We start from the raw sequence: 22,115 nt of genomic DNA, 5'->3' as shown, positions 1-22,115 counted from the left end.
AACATTCAAAAGGTTTCAATGAGATCCCTCCTCATCCTTCAAAATTCCAGTGAGTATAGACCCACAGCCATCAAACATACCTCAAATGAAAACCCTTTCATTCCTGGAATCATCCTTGTGAATCTCCTCTGGACCCTCTCCAATGCCAGCACATCTTGTCTAAGATGAGGGGCCAAAACTGTTCACAATACTTAAAGTGAAGCCTCACCAGTGCCTTATAAAGCCTCAGCATCATATCCCTGTTGTTATATTCTAGACCTTTTGAAATGAATGCTAACATTGCATTTGCCTTCCTCACCACTGACTCTAACTGCATGTTAACCTTCAGGGTGTTCGGAGTCCCTTTGCATCTCAGATTTTTGTGTTTTCTCCTTGTTTAGAAAATAGCCTGCACCTTTATTTCTTCCACCAAAGTGCATGCCATGCAGCTTCCAACTTTTTGTTTCATTTGCCACTCTCTTGCCCATTCTCCTAGTCTAAGTCCTTCTGCAGCCTGTCTGTTTCCACAACATTACCTACCCCTCCACCAATCTTCATATCATCTGCAAACTTGGCAACAAAGTCATCTATTCCATCATCAATCATTGATATACAACATAAAAAGAAGCAGTCCCAACACCAACTCCTGCAGAACACCACTGATCACTGGCAGACAATCAGAAAAGGATCCTTTTATTCTCACTTCCTTCCTCCTACCAATTAGCCAATGCTTTAACCATGCTAGGAACTTCCCTGTAACACCATGGGCTCTTAACTTGATAAGCAGCTTCATGTGTGGCACCTTGTCAAGGGCCTGCTGAAAATCTAAATATACAATATCCACTACACTCCCTTTATCCATCCTACATGTAATTTCCTCAAAGAATTCCAACAGGTTTGTCAGGCAGAATTTTCCCTGAAAGAAACAATGCTGACTTTGTATTATCTTGTCCTGTGTCACCAAATACTCCATAACCTCATCCTTAACAATTGACTCCAACATCTTCCCAACCACTGAGGTCAGGCTAACTGGTCTATAATTTCCTTTCTGCTACCTCCCTCCTTTCTTAAGGTGTGGTGTAACAATCTTCCACTCCTCCAGAACCATGCCAGAGTCCAATGATTCTCAAAAGATCATTTCTAATCCCACCACAAACTCTATACTACCTTTTTCAGAACCCTAGTGTGCCGTTCATCTGGTCTGGGTGACTTATGTACCTTTAGGTCTTTCAGCTTTTTGAGCATCTTCTCTCTTGTAATTGCAACTGCACTCACTTTTTTTTCCTTCACATACTTTAACACCTGGCACACTGTTAGTGTCTTCCACAGAGAAGACCAATGCAAAATACTCATTCAGTTCATCTGCCATCTCCTTGTCCCCCATTATTATATCTCCAGTCTCATTTTCTAAGGGTCCGAAATCCACCCTTATCCAACTTAATATTGTTTCCTCACTTGCTTTCATATTTAATCTTTTCCCTCCTAAATATTCTTTCAGTTACTTTCTGTAGCCTTTTAAAAGCTTCCAAATCCTTATTCTTCATGCTAAGTTTTTTTCCTTATTGTATGCCCTCTCTTTTGCTTTTACACTAGCTTTAGCTTCTCCGGTTAGCCACAGTTGTACTATTTTGCCATTTGAGCATTTCTTTGTTTTTGGAATACATCTACCCTGCACCATTGTAACTCAAACCATTACTGCTCTGCTGTCATCCCTACCGGCATCTCATTCCAATTTACTTTGGTCAACTCCTCTCTCATACCTCTGTAATTTCCTTTACTCCACTGAAATACTGCTATGTCAGACTTTACTTTCTCCCTATCAAATTTCAAGTTGAACTCAATCATATTGTGATCACTGGTTCCTGAGTGTTCTTTTACCTTATGGTCTCTAATCGCCTCTGGTTAATTACATAACACCCAATCCAGTATAGCTGATCCCCTAGTAGGATCAACAACAAACTGTTCTAAAAAGTCATCTCATAGGCATTCAACAAACTCACTCTCTTAAGATCCATTTTCAACCTAATATTCCTAATTGACCTGAATATTAAAATCTCCCATGACTATCATAATATTGCCCTTTTGACATGCCTTTTCTATTTCTTGTTGCAATCTGTCATCCACATCCCAGCTACTGTTGGAGACCTGTATATAACTGCCTTGATATATAAGGACCTTTTACCCTTGCATTTTCTTAACTCAACTCACAAGAATTTAATGTCTTCTGATCCTAAGTCACATCTTTCTACTGGTTTGATGCTATTCATTACCAGCAGAGCCACACCACCTCGTCTACCTACCTTCCTATCCCTCCAATATGTAACCTTGTACATTTAGCTCCCGACTACAACTATTCTTCAGCCACTAGACATTGACGGCCACAACATCATACCTGACCACAACATCACATCACAACATCAACCACAACATCAATCTGTATAAGCGCAACAAGACGATCCCCATTATTTTTTATATTCCATGTATTGAGATATAACACTTTTGTATTTGCTACTCTTTTGTATTGTATTTGCTACTCTTTTTGATTCTGAAACCCTAATGCACTGATACTCACCCTGCTGGCTGCAATTTCGTCCTATCATCTGCCTGCCCTTCCTGACAGTCTAATTGCACACTATCTAGGCTTTTTTACCATCCGTCCTATCCTGAGTCCCCCTACCAAATTACAAGGTAGTTTAAATCCTCCCCAACAGCTCTAACAAACCTACCCGCAAGAATATTGGTCCCCCTTGGGTTCAGGCGCAACCCTTCACTTTCATACAGGTCATACCTCCCCAAAACGAAATCCCAATGATCCAAGAACCTGAAGCCCTGCCCCCAGCACCAACTTTTCAGCCAGAGGTTTATCTGCCAAATCAACCTGTTTCTACCCTCACAGGCAGCAATCCAAAAACTACTACCCCAGAGGTCCTGCTTCTGAGCTTTCTGCCTAGCTCACTAAATCCTCTCTTCAGGACCTCATTGCTTTTCCTTCCTATGACATTGGTACCAACATGTACCGAGACATCTGGCTGTCTCCCTCTCTCTGTCCAAGATGCTGTGGAAGCGATTCTATGCCATCCCAAATATTGCTATCATTGAGCCATTGAGTTGTACAGTAGAGAAGCAGACTCTTCAGCCCATCTCATCCATGCTGACCTCTTTTCCCACCTACACTACTCCCATTGTTTTAAGTCCTTCTGTGCCTTGACTACTTGTGTCTGTCAAAATGCCTCTTAAATGTGGTGATTGTATCTGATTCCAGCACCTCCTTTGACAGCATGTTCCAGATATCACCCATGCTCTGTCTTTTAAAACAAAGCCATGACATTTGACAACGTGGTGAACCTTTGGATAAGGAGCACGTGACCGGCCTTGACTGAACAAACAAAAATGCGTTCATGAGTTATTTTGGTGGAAACTATTTCTCACAAGAAAAGACAGGAGTTGATTTTGCAATGTTTGGTAAACACTACATCAGTAACCTTGTGATGGCAAACAATCCTTGTTCAAAGTCTCTAGTGATTTCACTTCTGTCTGACTGCTGGAGGAAACACGAAGGTAGCAAGAGTAAGGATCCCTAGGCTTTGCTTGGGTGCATTTGACACCGATTCCCTTCTCCAGAAATCCAGTGCATTCTCTGCACAATACATCACACTTGGTCATCTGTCATCTCAGACTTCAAGATTTTTCATTCATTCACTGGTTTACCTATAACCCTGTATTTAGTAGAAGCAGGTCTTCAGATGCTGAAAATCCAAAGCAACACACACAAAACGCTGAAGGAACTCAGCATGTCGGGCAGCATCTGTGGAAAAGAGAAAACAGTCGACTTTTCGGGCTGAGACCCTTCTTCAGGACCGAGAAGGAAGGGGGAAGATGCCAGAATAAAAAGTTGCGGGAGGGGAAGGAGGCCAGCTAGAAGGTGATAGGTGAAGCCAGGTGGGTGGGAAAGGTCAAGGGCTAGAGAGGAAGGAATCTGATAGGAAAGGAGAATGGAGGAGGAGGAGATCTAGGGAGAAGTAATAGGCAGGTGAGAAGAGTGAAAGGTCAAAGTGGGGAAAAGAGGAAGGAGGGAAGGGAAATCTGTTCACGAGAAGGAGAAATCAACATTCATGCCATCAGGTTGGAGGGTACCCAGATGGAATATAAGGTCTTGCTCCAGTACCCTGAGGGTGCTCTCTTCTTGGCATGAGAGGAGGCCAAGGACTGACACATTGGACCGGGAATGGGAATCAGAATTAAAATGTTTGGTCAGCAGGAAGTCCCACTTGTGGTGGATGGTGTGGAGGTGCACAACTAAACTATCCCCCGATTTATGACCGGTCTCACAGGAGGCTCTATCGGGAGCGCCAGATGCAGTAGACTACCCCAACAAATTGCCTCACCTGGAGGGACTGTTTGGGGCCCTGAATGGAGGTGAGGGAGGAGGTGTCTGGACAGGTGTGGCACTTAGCCGCTTGTAGGGATAAGTGTCAGGAGGGAGATCAGTGGAGAAGGATGAATGGACAAGGGAATCACAGGGGGAGCAATCCCTGGGGGAAAGTCGGGGGAGATACATTTAGTAATAGGATTCCTTTGGAAATGGTGGATTTTGCAGAGGATAATGTGTTAGATGTGGAGGCTGATGGGGTGGTAGATTAGAACAAGAGGGACTCTATCACTGTTATGGCAGTGGGAGGATGGGGTGAGCACAAATGTACGGGAAATGGAGGAGATGCAGGTGAAGGCACCATCAATAATAGAGGGCAGGAGGCCCTATTATTTAAAGAAGGGGAACATCTCAGATGTCCTGGAATGATAATTATAATGTCAATGGTTGGCTGGTTAGCTTCTTTCCGAGAGTGGAGTCTCTGCATTAGACGGAGTAATTTTGTCAAATTCTATCTATAAAGAACCAATTAAGTCTTTAAGCAGTTGGACACCTTTACAGGTGCTGGCTTTTTAACCTTCTATTCCTGAAAGGCATTTGTACATTGAGTTTGAGGTTCCAAAGGATGGTGCAGGCTTTCTGGATACAGAGATTATCTTAAAGGTATCCTCTTGAATTTGAATTGAAGGCAGGAAGTGAAGATACGGACCCCTGTTAGTTTCAGGATATCACGTAAATAGACAGCCGCTTCTGCACTAAAAGGCTTCATTGCCCATAGCTGGTTCAAATCTTATAGTCTTTACTCTTTTTATAGTCTTATAGAACTTATAGTCTTTTAACATCTTTGGATTATTTTTACTGTGCCCATGGTCTGTTTTTTTATCAATCATGCTATTGTTTGCACTGTTGTAACTATATGTTATAACTATGAGGTTTTGTGCAAGTCTTTTAGCTTTAGTTTTTGGTCTTGTTTTGTCTGGTGGAATTAGAGCTCCTTTCCGGGGAATGCGCTAAGATGGAAGCGCGATATTAATACGCAGCAACCTCTCCAGACTCTGGATTGGGGATTGCCAAATGTTATGTGGATTTTCTGGTGTAGTCTGTCTTGACTTGTGCTTCTGGAAGAATGTTGTCTCATTTTTTAACTGCATTGCATTTGTGGTTTCTAAAAGACAATAAACTGAATTTGAATCTGAAATCCTAAACACAGGACATGCTCCAGATACTGGAAATCTTGAGCAACACACACAAAATACTGGAGGAATTCAACAAGTCAGGCAGTATCTAAGGAGAAGAATGAACAGATGACATTTTGGGCGAAGAGTCATCATCAGGATCCAGAGTAAGAAGCTGGGGGATGGGAGAGGAGTACAAGCTGGCAGGTGATCAGTAGGACAAATGGCTGTGGTAGATGAGACTGGGTGAACACATGGTTGAAGAGCAGAAGAGCAGCAGAGATCATATACAGAGCTGTGCAAAAGTCTTTGGCACACATATATAGCTAGGGTGCATGAGACTTTGACACAGCACTGTATTTGTCAACGTGGAGTGGTGGGCGAGTTAGTAAGTGGCTGGAGCAAAGGAAATTGGTAATGGTGAGGGTGGAGGGGCACCATAAGAGGGGTGTGGGGCAGGTGGCAGTGAAGGAGAGCCTGGATTGGTTCAAAATCATCCATCGCTCTTTGAGGCTGGTCGAATCCAGGGATCCTCACTTTGGTGCTTCAGTGTCTAATCATTTTCAGTTCGGGCTCCAAACCATTCAACATCACTGCTTACAGAATTCAAAAAGTCACAGCAAACATGTAGCTTGTGTGCTGTTTTTTAAATGGCTAAGTGTTCAAAAGATTTAGAGGTTCACCTACAAGTCAGCACGCAAACTATTTCTATGATGTTACGTTCTTGGCAGAAAACCTGTGACAGCCATAGGTTCCTCTGTAATAATAAAAAAGGGGCACCACAGGACTGTAACAGTTAGCATGGTGCTCAGGGGGTTCCCGAGTTTGGAGTTCACAGAATCCACTGTACATCCACCCCTGGGATGCGTGAGGTTTTCCCCAGATGCTCCAGTTTCATCCCACTGTCCAAAGACTTACTGGGTAGGTTAATTGGTCATTGTAAATTGTCCTGAGATTAGGTTGGGGTTAATCAGGATTGTCAGGAGTTGCTATGGCAGCATGGTTCAAAGGCCAGAAGGGCCCACTCTGCACTGTATCACAAAAATAAAAAATAAAGTAATAAAAAAATTAGACAAACTACAGGGACTTTAAACCAATCATCTTCTATTGTTAAAGAAAGGGAGTAGATTTAATAACCCTGGGATTTATAGACCAGTGAGTCTTACTCCAGTGGTAGACAGACTATTGGACAGGATTTACGAGCACTTGGAGAAGCATAGTCTGATTGGGATAGTCAGCATGGCTTTGTGAAGGGCAGGCCATGCCTCATGAGCCTGATTCTTCAAGGAAAAGCATAAGTATCTTGTGGTCCACATCCATAGATCCCTCAAATTGACTGGTTAAGAAGGCACGTGGTGTGTTGGCCTTCATTAGTTGGGGGAATCGAGTGCATGCAAAAAGCACAAGGTAACCTATAAAACGCGAGTAAGAACACATTCGGAGTGTTGTGTTCCTTTCTGGTCACCTCATTGTATGAAGGATGTGGAAGCTTTAGAGAGAGTGTGGGGGAGATTTACCAGGACGCTGCCCGGATCGGTGAGCACGTCTTATGAGAAAAGGTTGAACAAACTAGGGTTCTTATGCATTGACCCTACCTCTGAACATCCTCCTGTCTGGAGGTGATGCATCCTCTCACCCACGGCCCACACACAATTCTCCAGATGGGCCTTCCTCGGAGTTATATATGCCCTCACCACAATTACTGCATTTACTTCCCTGGAGATGTCTGTTTTCACCAGGCACTCTTTCACCGAGGCATCTCCACTACCCTGACAAGGTCTGGAAGCGTGTACAACTTCTCATTCTCACTGCTTAGCCTGCCCACTGAAAGTCCCGCTGTGGCTCCATCGGTGAGTTCAGGACTTCTGGGTATCTCTCAAGCTTCCCTTACCAGTGGTCTTCTGCTCCAATGTGACAGTGTCGCTAACGAGGTTTAAACATCTCATCCACACCCATCACCACACTTAGCCCGTCAGCTCAGCTGGACAAAATGTAGGTAAGATCCCAGTTGGAGTATCGTGTACAGTTTTGGTCAATGTGTTATGGAGAAAACAGGAATAAACTGGGAAGAGTGCAGACGTTTATGAGGATGCTGCCAGGACTCAAGGGGCAGAGTTTCATGGCGAATTTAGACTTTATTTCCTGGAACATAGGAGATTGAGGGGTGACCTTATAAAACCATGAGGAAGAGCGAATGCACATAGTCTTATTTTCCCAGGGAAGAGGAACTAAAAACGAGAGGGCAGAGGTTTAAAGCGGAAGATTTAAAAGGGACTTGAGGGGAAACTTATCCATGCAGAGAATGGGGTGCATTTATGGAATGAGCTGACAAAGGAAGTGAGTCAAGTACAATAACAATATTTAAAAGACACTTAGGTAAGTGCATGAATAAGAGGAATTTACAGGGATATGTGCCAAATGTGGGCAAACGGAACTAGCTTAGTGGACAGCATGGCCACCATGGATGAGTTGGGCCAACAGCTTCTACACTCTATGACCCTAAGTGACACTACCCAGCAAAAGCCTCTGATTATCTTCCTTTAGAACAGAAACGAGGAGGAATACTTTTAGCCAGAGGAGGGTGAATTTGTGGAATTCATATACCCAAAGCAAAGATTGTTAGGTTCTTGATTAGTAAGGTTATGGGGAGAAGGAAAGAGAGTGGGATTGAGAGGGTTAATAAATCAGCCATGATAGAATGGTGGAAGAGACTCAATGACTAAATTCTGCTCCTATACTTTGTGACCTTAATATAGGTGAGCATCACCTTTAAAGGAATCTGAACTTACATCCCACCTGTCACTGCAGTGCATTGAATGTTTTGGCCATGTGATTATGCGGTTGTGTGCGGGGGCAATGACATCAACATGGGTGATGCTAAGAGGCTCAATAAACTGATTAGAAAGACTGGCTCTGTTATAGGAGTCAATCTGAACTCACTGGAGGCAGTCATAGAACAAAGAACCCTACAGGAAGTCCTGATAATGCTGGACAATGTTTCTCACCCTCTGCACACCATCTTGGCTGAAGAGAGGAGCACTTTTAGTAATAGACTAAGACAACTGCACTGCTCCAAAGAGTGCTGTGTGAGGTCATTCTTACCCTCATCCATTAGGCTCTATAATGAGTCGGCCTATAGCCGGGGACGTGATGACCCCCTCCTGTTAGACTGTTTGAGGTAACTTATTTTTATTCTATCTACTTTTCTTCTAATATTTATATCTGTGCATGTAATGCTACAGTGACACTATAATTTCCTTTGAATTCAATAAAGTATCTATTTATCTGTCTATCTAAGTATGTGGAGGTGTTAGATATCTTGGAACACATAAGGACTAAATGAGCTCTATTGCAGATTGTTGTTGAAAATAGGAGTGGAAATGGCTAAGCTCTGACAGAGATAGTTGCACCTTAGCTGGCCACAGATAGGCACCAGAAGACTGAATGGTAGTTAATATTTTCCCTTTACTTAAGAAGAACAGGCGAGTTAAGTCAGGTAACTATCGGCCAGTGAGCCTTACATCAGTGGTAGGGTTCTTATTGTGGAAAGCTCTAAGGAACATTTGGAAAGGCAGGGACTGATGAGCAATAAACATAATGAGGGGGGAAATCCCGTGAATCTCATGAATTTGATTGAGTTTTTTGAGGAGATAGTAAGAACGTTGATGAAGATAGGGTGACAGATGTTGCCTAGATTTTAGTAAGTCATTTGACATGGAGCTTCATGATAGGCTGGACCAAAGGGTAAGGCACATGGGATCCAAGACAAAGGTCCCCAATTGGATCCAAAATTGCCTGTGAGATACTGTAGAAGCCAGAGGACAGTGGTGAGAGAATGCTTTTCTGATTGTGTCAGTAACCAGTGGTGTACCATGGGGATCGGATCAGAGATGTTTGCTGCTTGTGATGTATTTATAACTTGTATGTGAATGATTAGTAAATTTGCTGATAAGACAAAATGCAATCATATTGCAGATAGTGGAGAAGGTTCTCATTGGTTGCAGGAGGTTATAAATCAGCCAGACAGTCAATGGGACCCAGTCCAGGCAAGTGCAAGGTGATGCATTCTGGAAAGTCAGATATTGATGTAAATGACAGTGCACTAAGAAATGCTGATTAACAGAGAAACCCAGGGTCCAAGTCCATGGTTCACTCACAGCAGCAACAGAGGTGGATAGGGTGTTGTGATACACTTGCTTTGATAGGGTTGGTACATTATGTTGCAGCTTACAAAACAGTGGTTAGGCAGCATTTAGAGTACTGTATTCAGTCCTGGTTGCCACTCTATAGGAAGGATGTGATTACACTGGAGAGATTCCCTAGGATGTTGCCTGGATTGGAAGACGTCTGTTAATGAGGAGAGATTGGATATGTTGCTCTGGTTTTCCCTGGAGCAGTGGCTGAGGGTGGCCTGAAAGAACATCAGAAATAGGAGCAGGAGTGGGCCATCCGGCTTGTCGAGCCTGCCCCGCCATTCAATAGGATCATGGCTGATCTGTCCATGGACTCACCTCCACCTACCTGCCTTTCCCCCATAACCCTTAATTCCCATGCAAAAATCTATCCAACCTTATCTTAAATATATTTACTGAGGTAGCCTCCACCGCTTCATTCGGGAGAGGATTCCACAGATTCACCACTCTCTGGGAAAAGCAGTTCCTCCTCATCTCTGTCCTAAATCTACTCCCCCGAATCTTGAGGCTATGTCCCTAGTTCTAGTCTCACGTACTAGTGGAAACAACTTTCCTGACTCTATCTTATAGAAACATGTAAAATTATGAAAGGGATAAATAAGATCTCCTCTCGTTCTTCTGAATTCCAGCGAGTACAGTCCCAGGCAACTCAATCTCTCCTCATAGTCTAATCCCCTCTCTCTCCCTGATGAGCTAAATCTTTTTTGTGCTCGATTCGATGTTGCCAATGCTGAGCCCCTGAGAAGAGCCGCTGATGCAACCTGCAGCTTGGTTATCTGAGGCTGAAGTGCACAGGTGTTTCCAAAAGAGTGGACAATCGTAAGGCTTCAGGACCATTCGGCATCCCAGAGTGGGTACTCAGAGTGTGTGCGTCACAACTGGCTGCTGTGTTTACTGACATTTTCAATCTCTCTCTCCCAGTGTAGAGTGCTCTCCTGCTTCAAAACATCCACCATTGTTCCTTACACGTCTGAACGACTGGCATCCTGTCGCACTCACCTCAATAGTAAGCAAATGCTTTGAGAGGCTGGTCAAGGATTACATCTGCAGCTTGCTACCACCCTCACTGGACCCCCTACAATTCGCCTACCGACGCAACTGTTCGACTCATGATGCAATAGCCACAGCTCTTCACTCCGTCCTTACTCATCTGGAGAAGAAAGTTGCTTATGTAAGAATGCTGTTCTTGGACTACAGTTCAGCATTTGACACCATAGTTCCAACCAGGCTCGACAAGAAGCTCAGAGACCTCGGCCTTCACCCTTTGTTGTGTAGCTGGATCCTGGACTTCCTGTCAGATTGCTGGCAGGTGTTAAGAGTGGGCTCCCTGGTCTCTGACCCTCACCACAGGTGCCCCTCAGGGCTGTATCCTAAGCCCCCTCCTTTATTCTCTGTATACCCATGACTGCGTCACCACCCACAGCTCCAGTCTACCAATTAAATTTGCTGACGACTCTACACTGATTGGCCTAATCTCAAATAATAATGAGGCAGTCTACAGAGCAGAAGTCATCTCTCTGACACAGTGGTGTCAAGAAAACAACCTCTCCCTCAATGTTGCAAAAACAAAGGAACTGGTTGTGGATTACAGGAGGAATGGAGACAGGCTAACCCCTATTGACATCAATGGATCAGGGGTTGAGAGGGTGAACAGATATAAGTTCCTCAGCATACACATCACCAAGGATCTCGCGTGATCTGTACATATCGGCTGTGGGATGAAAAAGGCACAACATCAGGCGATTGAAGAAGTTTGGTATGGGCCCTCAAATCCTAAGAACTTTCTATAGGGGCACAATTGAGAGTATCATGACTGGCTGCATCACTGCCTGGTATGGGAACTGTACTTCGCTCAATCACAGGACTCTGCAGAGAGTGGTGCGGACAGCCCAGCGCATCTGTAGATGTGAACTTCTAGCTATTCAGGACATTTACAAAGACAGGTGGATAACAAAAACCCGAAAGATCATTGGGGACCCGAGTCTGCTCCAGCACAAACTGCAGTGATGATCTGGAAAATGGTACCACAGCATAAAAGTAGGACCAACAGGCTCCGGGACAGCTTCTTCCACCAGGCCATCAGACTGATTAATTCATGCTGATACAATTGTATGTCTATGTTATATTGAGTGTCCATACCTAACCTTAGCAAGCAAGGTGTTACCCTATTATGTGCGAAAGGGGTTGGTGTAGATGGGCAAAAAAGGTTGACATGGTCATGATGGGCCAAAGGGCCTGTTTCTGTAACACAGGAGATCCTGCTGGAAATGTAGAGCACTGCAAGTGCTGGAGGAACTCAGCGTGTTAGGTAGCATCTATAGAGAGTCCACATTTCGGGCCAACATCAGTACCTGTTTCTGTGTTGTATCATTCCGTAGCTCAATGACTCTAGTCCTTCCCAGAACCTGGAGCATCCAGCAGAGAGGCCAAGCAAAGCTTGGTGAAAGTATTCAAGGAATTTTTCACTTAATAGACTAACTTGCATTAATATCAATGGACATGCTAATTACTCATCATTGTTGATGAGGAGTTCACCTTCTCATTATCAATAGCTTGCTCTGCAAGTACAGGTTGAGTAAGCCTTATCCAAAATGGGACCAGAAGTGCTTTGGATTTCAAATTGTGGAATACATAATGAGGAAAGCTTGGGATTGACAGAGTTTCTGACTCTGAATTCATGTGCTTCCAGTAAGCAGTCTTGTCTTACATATGTTCAACTCACATATGTACTGATGCAGCCGTTCAGTGGGTTCGATTTTCATCAGTAATGATCTTGGCAAACTCATCAATGAATTTCTCTGCTGCTTCATGACCAGCAGACACATTTTCACCACAGCTCTTTAAAAAATTAATGCCGTGCCTTTTCTTAAATTTCTGCAACTAGCCTGCTGGATATTCACAATAACTTCCAATTATCAGTCCGCCATAATAGATCTTCATGATCTTTGAACTTTAACATACTGATAAGTGGCATATGTTCATTCCAAAGCTGATAAATCTAATACATGATTGAGATCTTCATTTTTAGTTTTCTGCCGTGTTTTCCCATTTCTCATTATGTTCATTATGTATATGAGGTCATTTCTCAGAAATGTCCGTGATGCTCAGAGGCCTGTGCATCACCTGGAAACCTTCCTAGCACCTTGTGGAATTTTCCATTTGTGACGTCATGTCAATGCGCAAAAAAATTTTCCGATTTTGGAATTTCGGATAAGGTGACCTCAATCAGAAAACAGTAAGTTTCCATCACATTCAATAGGGTTGTTCTCCACCTTTCCCACGGAGTATTTTGGAGAAATATTTGTTTATTTTTATTTTACTTTAGAGATACAGGCCCTTGTGGTGCAAAGAGCCACACCACCCAGCAACCTGCCTATCTAACCTTCGTCCTGCTTACTTGTAATATCCCTGTGGTTGAAACACCAGACCATTCTGAACATAGATTCTGAGGGCAAGACCTCGAACCTTTGCCATGCATGGAGACAGCAGCACACCTATATGACTGACTTGGAGCGGCATGTTAGTGTAACGGTTGGCACCACTCACTCAGGCATTGCAGTGTGGAGTTCAATTCCGGCATCGTCTGTAAGCAAGTTTGTATGCTCTTTTCCCATGAGCACGTGGGTTTCCTCGAACTACTCCGGTGTCCTCCCGCGCATGAATCAGGAAGTTAATTGGTCATTGTGAATTGTTGAGGATTAAATTGGTCGGTCGCCAGGCTCAGTGGGCCATAATGTTGTGTTCCGCACTGTATCTCTAATTAAGTAAATAAACTGTTGCCCCATCAAGAGAGTTGGTGACCTGGCCTTGAAGCAGACCTCTTGTCATTACCTTCCCCATGGCTCGGCCTTTGTCTGAACCTCAGAGGGAAGCTGTTCCATGTTGGTCGATGACTCCTCCATACCCATAGACAGGTGCTCAAATTCTCTCATTCACCCATACACCACTTGATCTCACCGTACCCATGGCAACGAAATCTGGCCATCAGCCTGTAACTTGACAACATATTCAGCCATTGCCTTGCCTGGGCCCTGGTCACATGTACTGAGTGTGAAGCACACAAAGAGGTGCTGGGTTACAATGCCCCACTGATGCCCTTGCAACAGTCCCTGTCCATGGTTGGGGCGCCAATACCACCACTGGCCTTTGGTACAGCTCTGGCCGCTCTACGGGAAGCAGAATCACCTCCCACCTCCTTGAGGGCAGATTTGCACTGCTCTGTATCCTTCACCTGGGACTTGATGGTATAATTTGCTTTTGGGAACATTTTCTCATAAGAACATGAGCAGGAGAAGGCCATCTGTCCCATCAAGCCTGCTCCACCATTCAATAAGATCGTGGCTGATCTGGCCATGGGCTCATCTCCACCTACCTGCCTTTTTCCTTCAACCCTTAATCCCCCTAATATGCAAAAATCTATCCAACCTTGTTTTAAATATATTTACTGAGGTAGCCTCCACTGCTTCATTGGGAAGAGAATTCCAGATTCACCACTGGGAAAAGCAGCTCCTCCTCATCTCCGTCCTAAATCTACTCCCCCAGTTCTCGGGGCTATGTCCCCTAATTTTAGTCTCACCTACCAGTGGAAACAACTTTCTCGCCTCTATCCCTTTCATAATTTTATATGTTTCAATAAGAGCTCCTCTCATCCTTTTGAATTCCAGTGAGTACAGTCCCAGGCGACTCAACATCTCCTCATAGTCTAACCCCCTCATCTCTGGAATCAACCTGGTGAACCTCCTCTGCACCGCCTCCAAAGCCAGTCTATCCTTCCTCAAGTAAGGAGACCAGAACTGCACGCAGTATTGCAGGTGCAGCCTCACAAGTACCCTATACATTTGCAGCATAACCTCCCTGCTTTGAAGTTCAATCCCTCTAGCAATGAAGGCCAATGTTCCATTTGCCTTCTTGATAGCCTGCTGCACCTGCAAACCAACCTTTTGTGATTCATGAGCAAGCCTTCTGCACATTACTTGTGTGGGAACAGACAGCAGTTACAAGGACAAACACAAGAGATTCTGCAGGTGCTGGAAATCCAGAGCAACACACACAAGTTGATGGAAGAACTCAGCAGGTCATGCAGCACCTATGGAAATTATCCATCAGTATCCATCATTAAGGAGCCCAATCAGCCAGATTATGCCTTGTTCGCATTGCTGCCATCAGGGAGGAGGTATTGGAGCCTAAAGGCACACAACGATTCAGCAACAGCTTCTTCCCCTCTGCCACCCAATTTCTAAATGGACATTGAACCCATGAACACTTCCTCACTGCATTTTTGTTTCTATTTTTGAACTACTTATTTAATTTAACTATTCGAGCTGAGACCCTTCAGCTCAGAACCAAAACGTCAACTGTTTATTCACTTTCATAGAAGCTTGACCTGCTGAGCTCTTCCAGTGTCAGATGTAAGTGTTTTCCAGTGTCTGTGTCAGATCCAAGCACTCTTTATTAAGTGTGAATTACACTCAACCAACAGCAAGGGTTGACACAACAATGTATCACAAGTCAGAGCACATGACACAGTAAATAAACTTACTCACCCAAGATACAGGAGGACTGAGAAGCAGGCGGACCACACGACTGTACTCTCCTACGGGATCACAATACGCAGATGTACATGCTTACATGCTCCACTCCTACGCTGTTAAAGCTGATGAGGACCAGATTGAAGGAATTCAACAAGGAGACCTTGAAGCCGTTGGGCAAATTGAGTTGGAGGGTGGGAGCAGTGGTTGTAAGGATAAAGAGCTGCAGCTGCTGCCCATTCCCACAATTTGTGTGCTACAGCATCTGGACAGATGTGAGGAAATTGCCGTCTTTCCGAAGAGCTGACGTGGTGGGATTTGAACCTGTGCCAGGGAGATCAGTGGGTGCAGGCCTGTGGGTCTCCCTCATCTGCTACATGATTTTTTTTTTGCATTTTTCATGCAGACAATTTGCAACTGCATTACTAGATTGGTGAAGAAACCAAGTACTTATTGCAAGTTCTCGACTCAAAGCATCGACTGTCCATTTCCCTGACCTGCAGAGTTCCTCTAGCAGTTCGGTTTTCTGCTTCAAAAACCAGCACCTGCAGATTATTGTGTCTCCAGAGACAGAATGGACTTCAGGGAGCTTGGCAGTGGCTGAACTTTGGGAAACACGGCTTCTGGAATTTCAGAACGTTTCCAGGGCTGCCTGAATTATGATGAGCTGAATGGTGAGCTACCCCTTCTGAAGTGCTTCTCTGCTCCCTGGTGAACAGCAGTGCCACTTGACCATGGGCACAACCTAGGCACACCAGAGCCCATGTGACGGTGGCATGTGCCTTCAGAAGCCTCCTTTGAATCTCTGAACACCTCCGCTTTTCCTTTGAGTCCCACCCTCGGCCACTTCGATCACTTTTGTCACACACTATTACAGTTGAATTTGAGAGTTCCATTCTGGCGTCCCCCCGTAAGCAAGTTCGCATCTCCCTTCCCGGTGCACATCGACCTCCTCATGGCAGTCAGCTTTCCTCCAAAGGCGTACCGGTTAGCAGGTTAATTGGCCTTTGTAGATTGTCCCATGATCAGATAGTGGGTTTCTGGGCGGCGCACTTAACGGTCTGGAAGGGCCAGTTCGACACATAAAGGGTGTTTCCAGTGGTGCATTTAGTAGAATTGCTGGCTCGTGGCGCAGGAATCCCGAGTTCAGTCCTGTGGTTGTACTTTGCCTGTTCTTCCTGTGACACGTTTCCTGAGTGCTCCGGTTACTTCTGACATCCTGCGACGAAATAGTCACTGCAAACTGCACCCCACTCCGGTGTGTGAATGAATGATAGAATGTGGGGGGAATTGAGGAGAAAGTGGGTAGATTAAAATAGGGTCGTGAGATTCATATAGGATCAGTGTAAATGGATGTTTCATGGTCAATGGGCCAAAGGGCCTGATTCTCTCTCTGTCTAACACGAGGGATTGTGCTGTCAGCTGCCTATCTTGCATTTCCAAAATCCTCTATTTCACTTCCCTCCTTTTAAAGCCATCCTCACTCACTTAGACCATCTTATGCCCTTGATGCACCATCAATAACTCACTCTGAGACGTAAAGGTGAGATATCGGCTTTTATTGACTGGAAGAAGGAACAAGCAGTGAGTGACCACCATACTACATCCTGGAGACTGAGAGGCCAGGCTCAGGCCTCAATCTCCTTTATACAGGGGTCTGTGGGAGGAGCCACAGGAGCAGTCAGCAGGAGGTGTGTCCAGACAGGTAAATGTAGTTCACCACAGCCCTCTCCCTTTATATCTACTGACATGAACCTATCAGTTTCCATTCCTATGAAGTGTCTTGAAATACCGTGCTACAAGGACAACAATGAATAAATGCAAATTTGTGTTACTCTTGTGAGAAAACAACTTGATCGTGTGTGGATTGTCCTTGATGAACAGCAATTGGGACTGTGGCTTGCTCAAGGCTGATCTTGTGGAAAAAAAATTCAGTTTGACATTTCGGGCCAAGACCTTTTGGCAGGACTGGAGAAAAAATATGAGACAGGAAGACAAGGTGATAGGTGAAAGTGGGGAGGGGAGGGAGGGGTGGACTAAAGAGCTGGGAAGTTGATTAGTGGAAGAGATACAGGGCTGGGGAAGGGGGAATCTGATTGGAGATAACAGAAGGCCATGGAAGGAACAAAGGGGGGAGGAGCACCAGAGGGAGGCGATGGGCAGGCAAGAAGATAAGGTGAGAGAGGGTAAAGGGGAAGGGGAATGATGAAGTGGGGGGGGGGGCAATACCAGAAGTTCGAGAAATCAGTGTTCATGCCATCAGGTTGGAGGCTACCCAGATGGAATATAAGATGCCGTTCCTCCAACCCAAGTGTGGTCTCATCGTGACAGTGGAGGAGGCCGTGGATTGACGTATTGGACTGGGAATAGGAAGTGGAATTAAAATGGGTGGCCACTGGGAGACCCATTCTTCTGCCAGAGGGGGTAACTTCACACACTCTGACACTGAACTGTTCCCACAACCTCATTTTCAAGGCCTCTTCATCTCATGTTCTCATTATTTATTGCTCCTGCATTTATTAGTATTATTTTGTTTGCTATTTTTGTTTCTTTGTGTTTACTGTGAATGCCCGTAAGAAAATGAATCTCAAGGTTAAGTTGTATATATGTACTTTGATAATAAACTTACTTTGACCTTTGTGCTGGTCAATCCTCACCTCCAGTCCCCATCTGAGCCCAGACATCTTATGGACAACAGTGTTTCCTTCCATTCCTCTATTATATAAAGGAGAAGATCACAAGGAAGACATCACCCAGTCTGGAGGATCAGAGTTATAAAGGAAGATTGTATTCTTTAGAACATAGAAGATTGAGAGGAGAGTTGATAGAGGTATACAAAATTATGAGGGGTATAGATAGGATAAATCCAACTAGGCTTTTCCACTGAGGTTGGGTGGGATTACAACCAGATGTCACAGATTAAGGCTGAAAGATGAGAAGTTTAAGGGGAACATGAGGGGACACTTTTTCACTCAGGTGGTTGTGAGAGTGTGGAACGAGCTGCCAAGACAAGTGATGCATGCAAGCTCAATTAAGAGAAGTTAGGATCGGTACTTGGATTGTAGGGATATGGAGGGGTATGTACCTGTGCAAGCCATGGCAGAAGGCAGTTTAAGTAGTTTTGTCATGGACTAGATGGACCATCTGTTTCTATGCCGTACTTCTCTATGATGCTATGACATTGGGGCAAAACAGAGGAGCTGCTGATTTAAAATGCCAGAGATCCTGATCTCCAGTGCTGCCTCCACGGAGTTTACACATTCTCCCTCTAACCACATAGACTTCCCCCAGGTGTTCTCCTTTACTCCCACGTCCCAAAGGTGAGCTGGTTATAGGTTAAATGGGCCCAATAAATTGCCCCTGAAGTGTAGGTGAGTAATGAGATTGTGGAGTTAGTGTATACTAGGTATGCACAGAGAAAGGATGACAATGGGGTAGTATGATTAAGCATTTTTACTGTACCATGTTAATGTCGGGCAACGTGGTACAACCTACAGTTCGGGAGCTATGAACAGGCCTGCTGAGACAAAATCTGCGCCCTTGAAAACAGCCGTGGAGAGAGAGGACCTTGCGCGCTCCGGAGACCCAACTGATTCACTGCACGGTCTACTGGGCACACACACACTTGCCACCTTCTGACGATCAATCCGATAATGTTCAACGTAGATAGCTGGCCATCTTTGGCGTGCCGAGGCCGCCATGTCTCTAACCGCAATCCCGTGACGTATTAATAGAACGCGCTGAAGGAAAGAAGCTGGGTTGCTTCTTTCTTTGACATTGCCATGGATTGATGGCGGAGGGTTCTTTAAGATTTATAAAGGAGTTCTGGTTGGCCCCAGACCTGTTGGTGCCTTTGGTGGGATTATAATGGATCTGGGATCAAGCACCCAGCTTTTCCCCATATCCGTCCACATTCTTCATCGACAATACAATGTCCACCTCAGGTCTTAATCCACCACAGGAAGCAGTAGCTTTGGTGAAGAGGTGTTTTCTTCCAATCTTCTCACCTACGCAAGCAGCAGTAACATAACCAGGTAGCCAAAGTCATCTCTAGTAAGGTGAGTGAGAAGATGATTCATCCTGCGAGCAGGGCCAAACCCAGGAAGTTAACAGAGAGCAGTGTCCAGCAAATGGCAGCAGAGAAATCAGGAAAACTTATTTTAGTCAGTGAGTGGTGTGGCTGAGCAATGTCTGGCCGCCGGGGTTTATTGAGAGGAGTAGCGATGGGGAATGCTGAGGCTTTATAAGGCATTGGTCAGACCGCATGGGGTATTGTAAGCAGTTTTGGGTCCCTTATCTAAGGATGCACTGGTATTGGAGAGGGTCCAGAGGAGGTTCACGAGCAGAAATGAAAGGGTTAATGTACAAGGATTACTTGACAGCTCTTGTCCTGTGCTTGCTGATGTTTAGAAGAGTGAGGTGGATTCTGATTGAAACCTATCGAATGTTAAAAGTCCTAGACAGAGTGGACATGGAGAGGATGTCTCCTCAAGTGGGGGAAGTCACAGCCTCAGAATAGAGGGACATCCATTTAGAACAGAGATGGGGAGGGATTTCTGTAGCAAGAGGGTGGTGAATCTGTGGAATTCACTGCCACAGATGGGTGTGGATTTATTTAAAATGGAGACTGATGGTTTCTGGATTAGTAAGCGTGACAAAGGTTTCAAGGAAAAGGCAGGGGAATGGTGTTGAGATGGATAATAAATTAGCCAGGATGAAATGGTGAAGCAGACTCGATGGACTGATTGGCCTAATATGATCCTATGTCTTATGGTCAAAAAGTGGATGATAGTTCATAGAAAATGAAAGGAGCTGGGGAATAATGTTTCATTTCTATTCATCAACAGAACAGTAACATTTCTGGCTTGGGCCAGTATTTACTACTGATTATTAAATGCCCACAAGACCGTTTCAGAGGGCAGTTTTTATTTTTTTTTAGAGATACAATGCAGTAACAGGCTCTTCCGACCCAACAGGCCCATGAGGCCCAGTCACACCCATGTGACCAATTAACCTTCTGACCTGTATGTCTTTGCAGTGTGGGAGGAAACTGGAGCACCTGGAAGAAACCTACATGGTATCGGAGTGATCATGCAAACTGCTTACAGACAGCAGCAGAATTCAGGCCAGGCCACTGGCGCTGTCATGGTACTAGCCCATCAGCTACACTACTATGCTGCCCCAAGATGGTTTCTGATGGCCTGAAGACACACCGTGACCAAATTGGATAAGGACTTTGATTCCTTCCCTGAAGAATGCTAGTGTATCAAAAGAGGCTTTAGTTACCGAGCACTGTAACTGAGACTAGCTTTGTTTGTAATTACAGAGTTTATCGGCATTCATTATTACCTTATCATTCACATCAGATACAGCAGAGTACTGGTTGTTATTGGGTTAGCGAGGACACCAGATTATTGAACCAGTGCAGGGTTGACTCCTGTCATATGACGTTACCATGGCAGGATTCAAACCTGCACTGGTTCAATAGTGGAGGATGCGGTTTCGATTTCAAATCTTCAGAGAAATTTGGATAGGTACTTGAATGGTGGGTTATCGAGGGCAATGGTCCATGTGCAGGTTAATGGGACTGGGCAGATTAATAGACTGAATTAAATTGACTTTATTTCTTACATCCTTTACATACATGAGGAGTAAAAATCTTTACATTACATCTCTGACTAAATGAGCAATGTGCAATTTATAGTAATTTATAATAAATATTATGTACAACCGGACAGTAACAAGATGGTTTAAGTATGAGCAGTCAATATAACATAGAAATATAATTGTGTCAGCATGAATTAATCAGTCTGATGGCCTGATGGAAGAAGTTGTCCCGGAGCCTGTGGTCCTGGATTTTATGCTGCGGTACTGTTTCCCGGATGGCAGCAGCTGCAACAGTTCATGGTTGGGGTGACTTGGGTCCCCAGTGATCCCCTGGACCTTTTTTACACACCCGTTGTGGTGAACTACATATACCTGTCTGGACACACCCCCTGCTGACTGCTCCTGTGGCTCCTCCCACAGACCCCTGTATAAAGGCGATTGAGGCCGGAGCCCGGCCTCTCAGTCTCCAGGATGTAGTATGGTGGTCACTCACTGCTTGTTCCTTCTTCCAGTCAATAAAAGCCGATATCTCGCCTTTACGTCTCAGTGTGAGTTATTGATGGTGCATCACCCGTCTCAGCAAATGTCCTGAATAGTGGGAAGTTCACATCTACAGATACACTGGCCTGTCTGCACCACTCTCCGCAGAGTCCTACAATTGAGGGAAGTACAGTTCCCATACCAGGCAGTGATGCAGCCAGTCAGGATGCTCTCAATTGTGCCCCTATAGGAAGTTCTTTGGACTTGGAGGGTCATTTTTTGCATCATTGAGGGAGAGGTTGTTTTCTTGACACCACTGTTTCAGGGTGATGACTCCTTCTCTGTAGGCTGCCTCATTATCATTTGAGATTAGGCCAATCAGGGTATGTCATCAGCCTAAATTTAATTAGCATATTGGAGCTGCGGGTGGCGACACAGCCGTGGGTATACAGATAGTAAAGCGGGGGCTTAGTACACAGCCCAGAGGGGCATCTGTGTTGAGGGTCAGAGTGAGGGAGCCCACTCTTACTACCTGCCAGCGATCTGACTGGAAGTCCAGGATCCAGCTACACAAGGCAAGGTGAAGGCATGGACTAGATGGGCTGAAAGGCCTGTTGCTGTGCTCTGTGAATCAGTTCCAAAAGCCTGGGGACAGAGCTGGGAGTTTAACAGCTGAGCTGGGGGGAGGCGGGGTAGAGCTAGAACAACAGCAAGCTGTTTGGTAAAGCAGACGCATCACATGAAGTCAGAGAGGTGAAGGAGCTGACTCAAAGATTGTCAGGCA

This window comes from Hypanus sabinus, chromosome 1 (assembly GCF_030144855.1).
Source record: "Hypanus sabinus isolate sHypSab1 chromosome 1, sHypSab1.hap1, whole genome shotgun sequence".
Taxonomy (NCBI): domain Eukaryota; kingdom Metazoa; phylum Chordata; class Chondrichthyes; order Myliobatiformes; family Dasyatidae; genus Hypanus; species Hypanus sabinus.
The sequence above is the reverse complement of the archived record's forward strand: the minus strand, read 5'-3'. Positions refer to the sequence as shown.